Source organism: Schistocerca nitens, chromosome 1, assembly GCF_023898315.1.
Source record: "Schistocerca nitens isolate TAMUIC-IGC-003100 chromosome 1, iqSchNite1.1, whole genome shotgun sequence".
NCBI classification, from domain to species: domain Eukaryota; kingdom Metazoa; phylum Arthropoda; class Insecta; order Orthoptera; family Acrididae; genus Schistocerca; species Schistocerca nitens.
Genome location: NC_064614.1, coordinates 456,614,388 through 456,627,194, shown reverse-complemented (window position 1 = coordinate 456,627,194; position 12,807 = coordinate 456,614,388). Strand labels below are relative to the sequence as shown.

The following is a 12,807-nucleotide window of genomic DNA, read 5'->3' as shown; positions in this document are numbered from 1 at the left end:
AAGCAAGGCGAACTCTAGATTGCGGTTTATTGGTAAAATCCTGAAGCGATGCAGTCCTTCAACAAAGGAAATTGCTTAAAAAGCGTTAGTTCGTCCAGTTTTATTGTTTGTCTGTATGGGACCATTACCCGTTGGGTCTCATTCAAGAGATTGAGAAGGTCCAAAGAAGAGCAGCAAGATTCGTGACTGGTACATTTAGCCATCGCGAGAGCGTTACAAATCTCATGGAAAGTTTGAAGTGGGATACACTTGCAGATAGACGACGCACTAAATGGAAGGGGCTGCTCACTAAATTCCGAAATCCGATCTTCACCGAGGATGTAGAGCATATATTATTACCATAAACTTTCAGATCGCGCAATGATCACCATTCAAAGATAAGAGAAATCAGAGCGCGTACTGAGGCGTTCAAGGCAGTCGTTTTTCCCTCGTGCGATCCGCGAGTGGAGCAGGGGGGGGGGGGGGGAATGTGACTTTCGCGCGAATTGTACCCTCCGCCACACACCGCTTGGTGGCTAGCGGAGTATATATGTACATGTAGAAACGTTCTCAATTGATCCGACGACCTTGCTGGTCAAGGTAGGGCACTCCTTCCGTGTGTGGGTGGAAATTATCTTCCTGAAATGTAAGCCCAGGATGGCTTGCCATGAAGGGCAACAAAACAATTCTTAGAATATCGTCGACATAGCACGCCTCTCTGTGAGCCGTCTATTAATGGTCGTTCTGGTCATTGACCTTGCACTTCGTATCGATAATAATGATGAATCCGGGGCTCCGAGCGCCCCTTTGACGATTGCTTGGTCCTCACATTCTGTCGACTCTCTAGATCGAGCGTCTCCTTCTTGACGCTGTGTTCACCCATTCCTGCCAACATCCTCCAACAGTAGCATCGCTGCTATCCAAATGTCGAGCGATTCGCCGATTACTCCAACTGACTTCTTTGAACCCGACTACATGTCCCTACTCAAATGCTGAATTTGCGTATACTGTTCACACGTGTGTCCGCAAGGCACAGTTACTGTCCAACTGAGCACACTGAATGAAATTTGCAAAGACTTTATACCGTGGTATCGACATGTCTCCTGCTTACTATCCGTGCCAGCTGCGCAGTGAAATTGCGCTACAGCATCACACATTCATCCCTCTGCCGCCAAAGTTTACAATTTTGCATTTTCCGTCACTACATGTACAAGTCTCAATTTGTGACCAACTTGCATAACTCTTTCGTGGTGCGTCGTTTTCTTTCTTACTTTTTTTGTCTTAGAGTGTATTTCTATTTGGGAACCCATCTTACTTCACTCCCTGCTCTCTGTGGCGTCGTTAAAAATAATTCTACAGCGGCCCTCCATGCCCATTTGGGTAGATCAGCTGTGGGGAGAAAAAACTGGAATGAGGGTAAGATGGCGAAAGTAGTTTCGTTTCTGAACGGCAGTCGTCTTCACACGGAACAAGGTAATGAAGACCTTCTGGACTCGTATGTAAATAATGGCCTTTTAGTGCTAAACGGAACGTTTACCGGAGATACTGTAAATGAAAGAAAATTGGTGGACAGGGGGGTCTTTACAGGTCTTTTTTTAAAATTCTTTATTCGTAACCATGTCAATGATATATCAATAACCCACTACCTAACGAATTAGTGGGTCCTACGATTCTACGATATTGTTAAGTATACAGCTAATGTCTTTTAGTGTTAGTACAGCTAACTGAAATGTGCAAGTTGTACTACACTCCTGGAAATGGAAAAAAGAACACATTGACACCGGTGTGTCTGACCCACCATACTTGCTCCGGACACTGCGAGAGGGCTGTACAAGCAATGATCACACGCACGGCACAGCGGGCACACCAGGAACCGCGGTGTTGGCCGTCGAATGGCGCTAGCTGCGCAGCATTTGTGCACCGCCGCCGTCAGTGTCAGCCAGTTTGCCGTGGCATACGGAGCTCCATCGCAGTCTTTAACACTGGTAGCATGCCGCGATAGCGTGGACGTGAACCGTATGTGCAGTTGACGGACTTTGAGCGAGGGCGTATAGTGGGCATGCGGGAGGCCGGGTGGACGTACCGCCGAATTGCTCAACACGTGGGGCGTGAGGTCTCCACAGTACATCGATGTTGTCGCCAGTGGTCGGCGGAAGGTGCACGTGCCCGTCGACCTGGGACCGGACCGCAGCGACGCACGGATGCACGCCAAGACCGTAGGATCCTACGCAGTGCCGTAGGGGACCGCACTGCCACTTCCCAGCAAATTAGGGACACTGTTGCTCCTGGGGTATCGGCGAGGACCATTCGCAACCGTCTCCATGAAGCTGGGCTACGGTCCCGCACACCGTTAGGCCGTCTTCCGCTCACGCCCCAACATCGTGCAGCCCGCCACCAGTGGTGTCGCGACAGGCGTGAATGGAGGGACGAATGGAGACGTGTCGTCTTGAGCGATGAGAGTCGCTTCTGCCTTGGTGCCAATGATGGTCGTATGCGTGTTTGGCGCCGTGCAGGTGAGCGCCACAATCAGGACTGCATACGACCGAGGCACACAGGGCCAACACCCGGCATCATGGTGTGGGGAGCGATCTCCTACACTGGCCGTACACCACTGGTGATCGTCGAGGGGACACTGAATAGTGCACGGTACATCCAAACCGTCATCGAACCCATCGTTCTACCATTCCTAGACCGGCAAGGGAACTTGCTGTTCCAACAGGACAATGCACGTCCGCATGTATCCCGTGCCACCCAACGTGCACTAGAAGGTGTAAGTCAACTACCCTGGCCAGAAAGATCTCCGGATCTGTCCCCCATTGAGCATGTTTGGGACTGGATGAAGCGTCGTCTCACGCGGTCTGCACGTCCAGCACGAACGCTGGTCCAACTGAGGCGCCAGGTGGAAATGGCATGGCAAGCCGTTCCACAGGACTACATCCAGCATCTCTACGATCGTCTCCATGGGAGAATAGCAGCCTGCATTGCTGCGAAAGGTGGATATACACTGTACTAGTGCCGACATTGTGCATGCTCTGTTGCCTGTGTCTATGTGCCTGTGGTTCTGTCAGTGTGATCATGTGATGTATCTGACCCCAGGAATGTGTCAATAAAGTTTCCCCTTCCTGGGACAATGAATTCACGGTGTTCTTATTTCAATTTCCGGGAGTGTATTTACTCTACTGGGAACCACAGTTGAACTACTTTCTTACTGTACTACATTACCTGCGGTGTTACAGGTATGCCAACAAACTATAAACCTATTATTTAGGCCGTGCCCACCGATATAACCCCAGTGGGCGGTCTTTGCAGTTTAGACCACTTATTTACACTGAAGAGCCAAAGAAACTGGTACACCTGCCTAATGTCGTGTAGGGCCCCCGCAAGCTCGCTGAAGTGCCGCTACACGACGTGGCATGGACTCGACTAATGTCTAAAGTAGTGCTGGAGGAATCGACACCATGATCCTGCAGGGCTGGCCATAAATTCATGAGTACAGATGCACGTTGCAAGTTATCCCGAACATGCTCAATAATGTCAATTTCTGAGGAGTTTGGCGGCCATCTGAAGTGTTTAAACCCAGAAGTGTTTCTGGACCCGCTCTGAAGTAATTCTGGACGTGTGGGTTGTCTCATTGTCCTGCTGGAATTGCCCAAGTCCGTGGAAATGGACATGAATGGATGCAGGTGATGAGACAGGATGCTTACGTACGTGTCACCAGTCAGAGTCGTATATAGACGTATCAGGGGTCCCATATCACTCCAACTACACACGCCCCACACAATTACAGAGCCTCCACCAGTTTGAACAGTCTCCTGCTGACATGCACGGTCCATGGATTCGTGAGGCTGTCTCCATAGTCGTACACGTCCATCCGCTCGAAACAATTTGAAACAAGACTCGTCCGACCAGACAGTCCAATGTCGTTATTGACGGGCCCAGGAGGAGTAAAGCTATGTGTCGTGCAGTCATCAAGGGTACACAAGTGGGCCTTCGTCTGCGAAAGCACATATCGATGAAGTTTCGTTGAATGGTTGGCACGCTGACACTTGATGGCTCAGAAATGAAATCTGCAGCAATTTACGGAAGTTACGCTTCTGTCACGTTGAAAGATTCGCTTCAGTCGTCGTTGGTCCCGTTCTGGCAGGATCTTTTTTCCGGCCGCAGCGATGTGGGAGGTTTGATGTTTTACGGGATTCCTGATATTCACGGTACACTCGAGAGATGGTCATACGGGAAAATCCCCACTTCTTCGCTACCTCGGGATGCCGTGTCTCATCGCTCGTGCACTGACAATAACACCACGTTCAAACTCACATAAACTTTATAACCTGCCATTGTAGCAGCAGTAAACCGATCTAACAACTGCGCCACACACTTGTCTTATATGGGCGTTGCCGACCGCAGGGCTGTTTTCTGCCTGTTTACATATCTCTGTATTTGAATACACACGCCTATACCAGCTTGTTCGGCTCTTCAGTGTATAGCGACGTCGATACTAAATCAAGAAGCAAGATATCTGGCGTAAGGGATGTGTAGCAAAATTCCCCATCGGCGACCACTGTTGATATAAATTGCTGTTCTTTTGAAGGAATGCTATCTACCAAGTTCAAGAATGCTGTAGCAGTTGTAGCACAAGGTAATTTCGGTTTATCAGCTGTTGCCTGGAAGAAAAAAAAAAAGAAAAAAAGAAAAAAAAACACGTGCTTGCTTCATGTGCAGTCGTTCTACATGGTGGTTATAATTAAAGTGTAGCTACTCACAGAGGTCCAGTGTGGGCTGTAATTATTGCATGGGAACGAAACTTGGTAAATATTCTAATGCGTTAATGCAGACGTATAGAAATGTTTCCATATATAATGTGTTAGGAAAGGGGTGTGGGCAGAAAAGGTCAAACGAGTGAGAAAGGCAAAATGCTGTTTTTATCATTAACTGCGACTTACACAATTTGTTGGATCGGAGCACTGGAGACGCCGACGAGTGGTGTACAGTGCAAGATTTGCTCCTGGTGGCCAAAATTGAAAATAATTTTTTTCAGCGGAAATTGATTCCCCATTAAAGCATTAGTATATCCAACAAGTTCCGTTGTCATACGAGTGTTACAGTCCACACTGGACCTGCGTGAGCAGCTGCACTTTAATTATATGTAAATAATCAGAAATTTTCTTGGAACAACGGTAAAAGGAGAAAATGGTAAAGCAGTCTTTAACCTTGAGGTAGGTTTCAACGCCACAGTTCCCTAGTAGGCGTGGTCCTGTTGGAGGTGGTATGTCGTTGTCTTCCTTCGAGCTTGCACCGACTAACCCAGCCAGTTATAGGGGGAGGTGCAGTTTAACGTGGCCGAAGATACTCAGAAAATTACTTCGAACCTGTAATAAAACGGTATTCTCAACAATTTTTAGACCTCTTGCAGAGAACTTTCAGCAAACGTAGCTGGGTGCAAGTAAACGTGAAATTGTAGCAGCAAGCCTGTTGGCGCTTTCCGGGAGATATACAAAGGACTTTTCTAGGAACGTAAGCTCCTAGAACTTTAACAGCAGATTGTACCGTATCGCAGAGGGCCCTTCTTGCATCGTGTGCCACTGGAGTTGGCAGAGCATCTCCATGACGGTTTCGCGCTTACTAATGAAACGAAACGTGCTGCTTTTCTTTGGATCTGCTCTATTTTCTCTGTCAATCCTATCTGGTACGGATGCCAGGCTGACGATCAGTATTCAAGTACTGATCGAACCCGCATTTTTTAAGCTACTTCTTTTGTTGATATACTATATAGTCTGAGGATTCTTCCAACTAATCTCAGTCTGATATCTGCCTTACCCGCGATTAATTCTGTATGGCCGTTTCACTTCAGATCGCTCCGTACGCTTACTACTAGATATCTTATGGAAGTAACTGCGTCCAATGATTGGTCTGCGATCGCGTAGTGATACAATAGAGAGTCTTTCTGTCTATGTATTCGCAATACGTCGAATTTTTTTACGTTAAGGATCAATTGCCACTCCCTATACCAGGCATCGATCCTCTGCTGGTCTTCCTGCATTTCGCTCTACTTAAACGGTTCATTCGGTTTGTTACCTCATTTGCCTTTTTCTTTAAATATACAGCCACAACAGTGAAAAATAAACCTGCAATACAGCATCACCAAAACGAACAACACAAAACTCAGGATCGTTTTCTCGTACGCGCGTATGTACAAATGATGAAATAAATGCATAATGTATAGCTCTTCACTTTATTAAATGACTGCTTTTAAAAACTTTTTTTTTTTTTTTTTTTTTTTTTGCGCTAGGGATAAACCGAGCCGGCCGGATTGACCGAGCGGTTCTAGGCGCTACAGTCTGGAGCCGCGCCACCGCTACGGTCGCAGGTTCGAATCCTGCCTCGGGCATGGATGTGTGTGATGTCCTTAGGTTAGTTACGTTTAAGTAGTTCTAAGTTCTAAGGGACTGATGACCACAGCAGTTAAGTCCCATAGTGCTGAGAGCCATTTGAACCATTTGATAAAACTACCCTCAAGACTGCTGTTTTAAGCAGACTGGTCTTGTATTTGGGAAGATGGAGGTTCCAACTGCCATCTGGACATTCTTAAATTACTTCAAGCAAAGACCAGGATGATACCTACTACAGGGTGGGCCAAATAAAAACGGCCTGGAGAACAGAGTTCCAGGGTACAAAGAAACACAGCAGGGGTACGGAAATACAGTGCTAACCTGACTATAGCAGACGTTAAAAGTGTCCTCCATCTCTTGGCACTTTCGGTCCCTAATCAGCAAGTTCCTGAAGGCGGGTCGAAGCTGGACTGCTGCGATTGCTGTAACCTCATCCGAAATGTTCTGATGCAGTTTCCTGAAGTCTGTGAGGGTTGTTGCGATACACTTTAGACTTGAGGACTCCCCACACAAAGTAATCACACACTGACAGATCAGGTGACCTGGGTGCCAGCAAGGCCCGCGATCAGACTGACCTCTGCCAACAACTGTGTCAGGCTTGAAGATTGTGTAAATGTGCTCGAAGGTTCGGCCTGCTGTATGGGCAGTTGCTCCATCCTGTTGGAAGTAACTGTAGGTCTTTCCCTCCTCCGTTAATGCTGCCATAAATGGTTTCAAAATGTCCGGATCACTTTTATTTATTCCATCCTGTATAAGATGCAAGCTTGAGGGCGGACAGTAATGTGGGCATTATTGTTGTCAACAGCAAATACCGTGAGAGAGTGGAACAAGTTTGTTTCCAAATAAGACACACAGTGCTTACCGTCGACATTTGCGCTGCCGTGCAAGTATTTCCAATGCAGTGCAGATACCAAGATCAAGGGGGTAAGAAATCAAACCAAATTATTACTCTGAAACGAGTCAGCAGGACGACGGGCCCCAAACACCAAAGTATTCACAAAGGTAGCTTTATCAACTTACGGAGTATTATCGGCTGAGCTCTGGTTCACCCTGCATTGTGTATTGTTTGGGAATATTGTTTCCTAAGCTCCAACAGTTACTTTAGGAAACCGCTAACATGCACTATATATTCCACAAAACAGTAAGAGATACGCAGAGAAAAGGAAACGCATAACAGAATGGGAGTCAGATTGGTCATGAGAACAGATTATAATCCAAGTTCTAGAGTTCTGCCCAAAGATTTTCCTTAAAGACCTCTGTTCAAAAATGAGTAGTTGGCTACAATCCAGTATTCGGGTACTTAGTGCTTCACATCCATACAACGTCGTGGGTTAGATTAATTTCTTATACAATTGGAATTTGGATGCCTCGGCAGGCAGAGTTATTTCAGTAGTTGATTGAGACTGTGTCCGCCCCCGGTAGCTGAGTGGTCAGCGCGACGGAATGTCAATCGTAAGGTCCCGGGTTCGACTCCCGACTGGGTCAGAGATTTTCTCCGCTCAGGGATTGGGTGTTATGTTGTCATCATCATCATCATCATTTCATCCCCATCGACGCGCATGTCGCCAAAGTGGCGTCAAATCGAAAGACTTGCACCCGGCGAACGGTCTACCCTATGGGAGGAGCTAGTCACACGACATTTACATTTTTCATTGAGACTGTAGTTTACGATGCATGCCCAAATATTTAGATTTTTGGAATTTTGTGTACGACGGATATCTGACTATCAACGTCCGGTGTTGTCCTACATCGTTATCGTATCTACGACTGACAACGAGGTATTCAGTCTTTTCTTAATTTACGTGAAGTTTCATCCTGTTTAGTGCACTCTACAGGTGGTCACCTCGACTCTCAGTGGCACATGGAGTATAGCAGTCTCATCGACGGTTATTTTGATGATGCTACTTGTCTGTTTATAGTACATTTTACAGAATACTCACACCAATACAGCAAAAACTTCGCCCTTTCTGTCAGATTGACCCCCTTGGCCCTCTCGCCCGTGATATCAGATCCCAGGAGATGGCTTTAACGGAAAATTCTTCAAATTAGTAAGCTGCGTCGAGTGACTGTTCGAGCGTAGTAAAATGGCTATAATGAGTGATGCGTGAAGTGTGAATAAAATATGGACAAACTGACATTCATTTAGAGAATCCCGATACAAAATATCGTAGGGAATTCTTAACAGTTCAATATTGAGAATCTCTAAATAAATAATTGTACCATACCTAATAGGGGTTAGTTTTATCAGTACAAGAATGTTACGTAGATACCCAACAGACCCGAAGACAAATGCTATCACTGTTGAAATAAAAGAGTTACACGAATCCTTCTTTCTAGCATCCTAAACTAATAGGTCACATGTGACATTACAGATCTAAAAACACCCAGAACAACCAATTATTGATTTCATAATGATTCTTGGTACTCTCTACCGCATTCTCTGTAATTCCAGAATGAGATTTTCACTCTGCAGCGGAGTCTGCGCTGATATGAAACTTCCTGGCAGATTAAAACTGTGTGCCCGACCGAGACTCGAACTCGGGACCTTTGCCTTTCGCGGGCAAGTGCTCTACCAACTGAGCTACCGAAGCACGACTCACGCCCGGTACTCACAGCTTTACTTCTGCCAGTACCTCGTCTCCTACCTTCCAAACTTCACAGAAGTTCTCCTGCGAACCTTGCAGAACTAGCACTAGAAAGGATAATGCGGAGACATGGCTTAGCCACAGCCTGGGGGATGTTTCCAGAATGAGATTTTCACTCTGCAGCGGAGTCTGCGCTGATATGAAACTTCCTGGCAGATTAAAACTGTGTGCCCGACCGAGACTCGAACTCGGGACCTTTGCCTTTCGCGGGCAAGTGCTCTACCAACTGAGCTACCGAAGCACGACTCACGCCCGGTACTCACAGCTTTACTTCTGCCAGTACCTCGTCTCCTACCTTCCAAACTTCACAGAAGTTCTCCTGCGAACCTTGCAGAACTAGCACTCCTGAAAGAAAGGATATTGCGGAGACATGGCTTAGCCACAGCCTGGGGGATGTTTCCAGAATGAGATTTTCACTCTGCAGCGGAGTCTGCGCTGATATGAAACTTCCTGGCAGATTAAAACTGTGTGCCCGACCGAGACTCGAACTCGGGACCTTTGCCTTTCGCGGGCAAGTGCTCTACCAACTGAGCTACCGAAGCACGACTCACGCCCGGTACTCACAGCTTTACTTCTGCCAGTACCTCGTCTCCTACCTTCCAAACTTCACAGAAGTTCTCCTGCGAACCTTGCAGAACTAGCACTAGAAAGGATATTGCGGAGACATGGCTTAGCCACAGCCTGGGGGATGTTTCCAGAATGAGATTTTCACTCTGCAGCGGAGTCTGCGCTGATATGAAACTTCCTGGCAGATTAAAACTGTGTGCCCGACCGAGACTCGAACTCGGGACCTTTGCCTTTCGCGGGCAAGTGCTCTACCAACTGAGCTACCGAAGCACGACTCACGCCCGGTACTCACAGCTTTACTTCTGCCAGTACCTCGTCTCCTACCTTCCAAACTTCACAGAAGTTCTCCTGCGAACCTTGCAGAACTAGCACTCCTGAAAGAAAGGATATTGCGGAGACATGGCTTAGCCACAGCCTGGGGGATGTTTCCAGAATGAGATTTTCACTCTGCAGCGGAGTCTGCGCTGATATGAAACTTCCTGGCAGATTAAAACTGTGTGCCCGACCGAGACTCGAACTCGGGACCTTTGCCTTTCGCGGGCAAGTGCTCTACCAACTGAGCTACCGAAGCACGACTTACGCCCGGTACTCACAGCTTTACTTCTGCCAGTACCTCGTCTCCTACCTTCCAAACTTCACAGAAGTTCTCCTGCGAACCTTGCAGAACTAGCACTAGAAAGGATATTGCGGAGACATGGCTTAGCCACAGCCTGGGGGATGTTTCCAGAATGAGATTTTCACTCTGCAGCGGAGTCTGCGCTGATATGAAACTTCCTGGCAGATTAAAACTGTGTGCCCGACCGAGACTCGAACTCGGGACCTTTGCCTTTCGCGGGCAAGTGCTCTACCAACTGAGCTACCGAAGCACGACTCACGCCCGGTACTCACAGCTTTACTTCTGCCAGTACCTCGTCTCCTACCTTCCAAACTTCACAGAAGTTTCATATCAGCGCAGACTCCGCTGCAGAGTGAAAATCTCATTCTGGAAACATCCCCCAGGCTGTGGCTAAGCCATGTCTCCGCAATATCCTTTCTTTCAGGAGTGCTAGTTCTGCATGGTTCGCAGGAGAGCTTCTGTGAAGTTTGGAAGGTAGGAGACGAGGTACTGGCAGAAGTAAAGCTGTGAGTACCGGGCGTGAGTCGTGCTTCGGTAGCTCAGTTGGTAGAGCACTTGCCCGCGAAAGGCAAAGGTCCCGAGTTCGAGTCTCGGTCGGGCACACAGTTTTAATCTGCCAGGAAGTTTCTCTGTAATTGTTGGTTGTGTATAAAAGTTAGGTGAAGTGTTCCTTTTCGAATAACCAACATCCATATCACGCCATTCGCTCAGAGGTAACTCACACAAGGTTGTTTGGGAAGGGAGAGCTGTTTCTGTTCCACAGGCAGCATGCGGGACATCGTGTTTATTTTACGTGTTTCTATACGTTTTTCGTTTGAATACAGCGTTCTTATATGAAAACAGGTCCTACTCGATCTTATTTCGATCCCCGTACAGAACTTTTCTGCTCACTTGAAGATTGTGCTCAAGTCATTTGCTTCCACGCCTTTCCGCTAAGAGATCCCTATCTCGTCTAGGTCGGAGAAAGTTGACTGATACGGCTCTCTTCTCTTTTAAATTCAAAACATTTTCCATTTTTATTAGTTATTTCACCTTTTTTGATATAGTTTTTCTGGTGTACATCCTTCGTTCTTCTACCGTTGTTTGATTGTCCACGTGGAAATAAGATGAGTATCGAAATATGTGTATCAAATACCGCACTATTCATTTGTAGTCTCAATCACTCCCGCCTCTCTCCAGCCCTTAGCTGTCCTGTTTTCAGTTTTCTCAGTTCATATCTGTCTGTCTGTCCTTTTACCTGCTGCACCGGAAGTCTTACACTTCTCTTTTTCCGGATATTATCGCCGTAGTATAGTGTCTGCCCCGAAGCAACATACGTAAGGTGCTTAAACTGGTTTCCACTGATAATAGCGGCTGTAATCGCCAAGCGCTGAACAGGAAAACTATCTAAAACTCGCCGCCTGTTGACACGTAATACGACACACGAGCCTCGTGCTACATCTGTAAGCACCACAACTGAAATGTTAGCAATACATCGCTGGCTTGAAATTTTATAACGTTAGAAGAAGAAAGATATAGCTATTAAAAGTGAACCTAGGAATGGTGTAATAGACCTGTGTTTATCTGCATGCTTTTGCACCTCTCCTATACCGTGATCTCCCGTTGGAGAACACTGTGTATTCGTACATCCCGCCAGAGGAACAAACAGTAGAGTCTAGTGGTGCAGCAGGCGAGCACATCGTGCATTCATTCTCTTACTGCCACCACGTAGTCCGCGTCTACAGATAAAGCTGGCCACTCAGAGCAACAGACAAACAATCGATATTGCTAAAATTTGTGTTAAGGACTCGTACTTTGCCGTAGGACACTTCTGTGGTTCTGAGCTGGGCCATATACTTACGGCACTCCTAAATAGAAGGGACTAATCTGGTCTTCTCTGCTCAAAGTACAGCTTTTTACAATAGGCACAAGAACCTCAATAACATCCAAGTTGATTTGGAAAACTCGAAAGAATGCCCACTGGTAAACAACATGAAAACTGAAACTTCCTGGCAGATTAAAACTGTGTGCCCGACCGAGACTCGAACTCGGGACCTTTGCCTTTCTCGGGCAAGTGCTCTACCAACTGAGCTACCGAAGCACGACTCACGCCCGGTACTCACAGCTTTACTTCTGCCAGTATCTCGTCTCCCACCTTCCAAACTTTACAGAAGCTCTCCTGCGAACCTGCAGAACTAGCACTCCTGAAAGAAAGGATATTGCGGAGACATGGTTTAGCCACAGCCTAGGGGATGTTTCCAGAATGAGATTTTCACTCTGCAGCGGAGTGTGCGCTGATATGAAACTTCCTGGAAGTTTCATATCAGCGCACACTCCGCTGCAGAGTGAAAATCTCATTCTGGAAACATGAAAACTAAATAGCTCAAAATGTCCGCCAGTTATTTACTTTTTTACGAACTAAACAATCTAGATATCGTTTTTATTTAACCGATATTACCGGTCTCAGTAGCCAATAACCTTGCCAGAACGCACCGGTTCCAGTGAAATCACTGAAGTTAAGCAACGTCGGGCGTGGCCGGTACTGGTATGGGTAACCGCCCGGGTACCCCACGCCTTGTTGACAGCTTCCCTTTGCCTTTCCGGCAGAAAGGGGGGGGGGGGTCGTGAAGTTCGT

General features: G+C 47.0%; 1 protein-coding gene and 1 non-coding gene across 5 annotated transcripts in view; one reads left to right on the top strand and one right to left on the bottom strand.

Moving 5' to 3' along the window:
- The window catches only part of LOC126251706 (CAP-Gly domain-containing linker protein 1), a 571,456-nt gene that overhangs the window by 17,147 nt on the left and 541,502 nt on the right, over positions 1-12,807 (top strand). The gene's annotated exons all lie outside the window — the stretch shown is intronic.
- Positions 12,200-12,274, bottom strand: Trnas-aga (transfer RNA serine (anticodon AGA)). Its single transcript has one exon. It is a non-coding gene; the product is annotated as a tRNA-Ser (tRNA).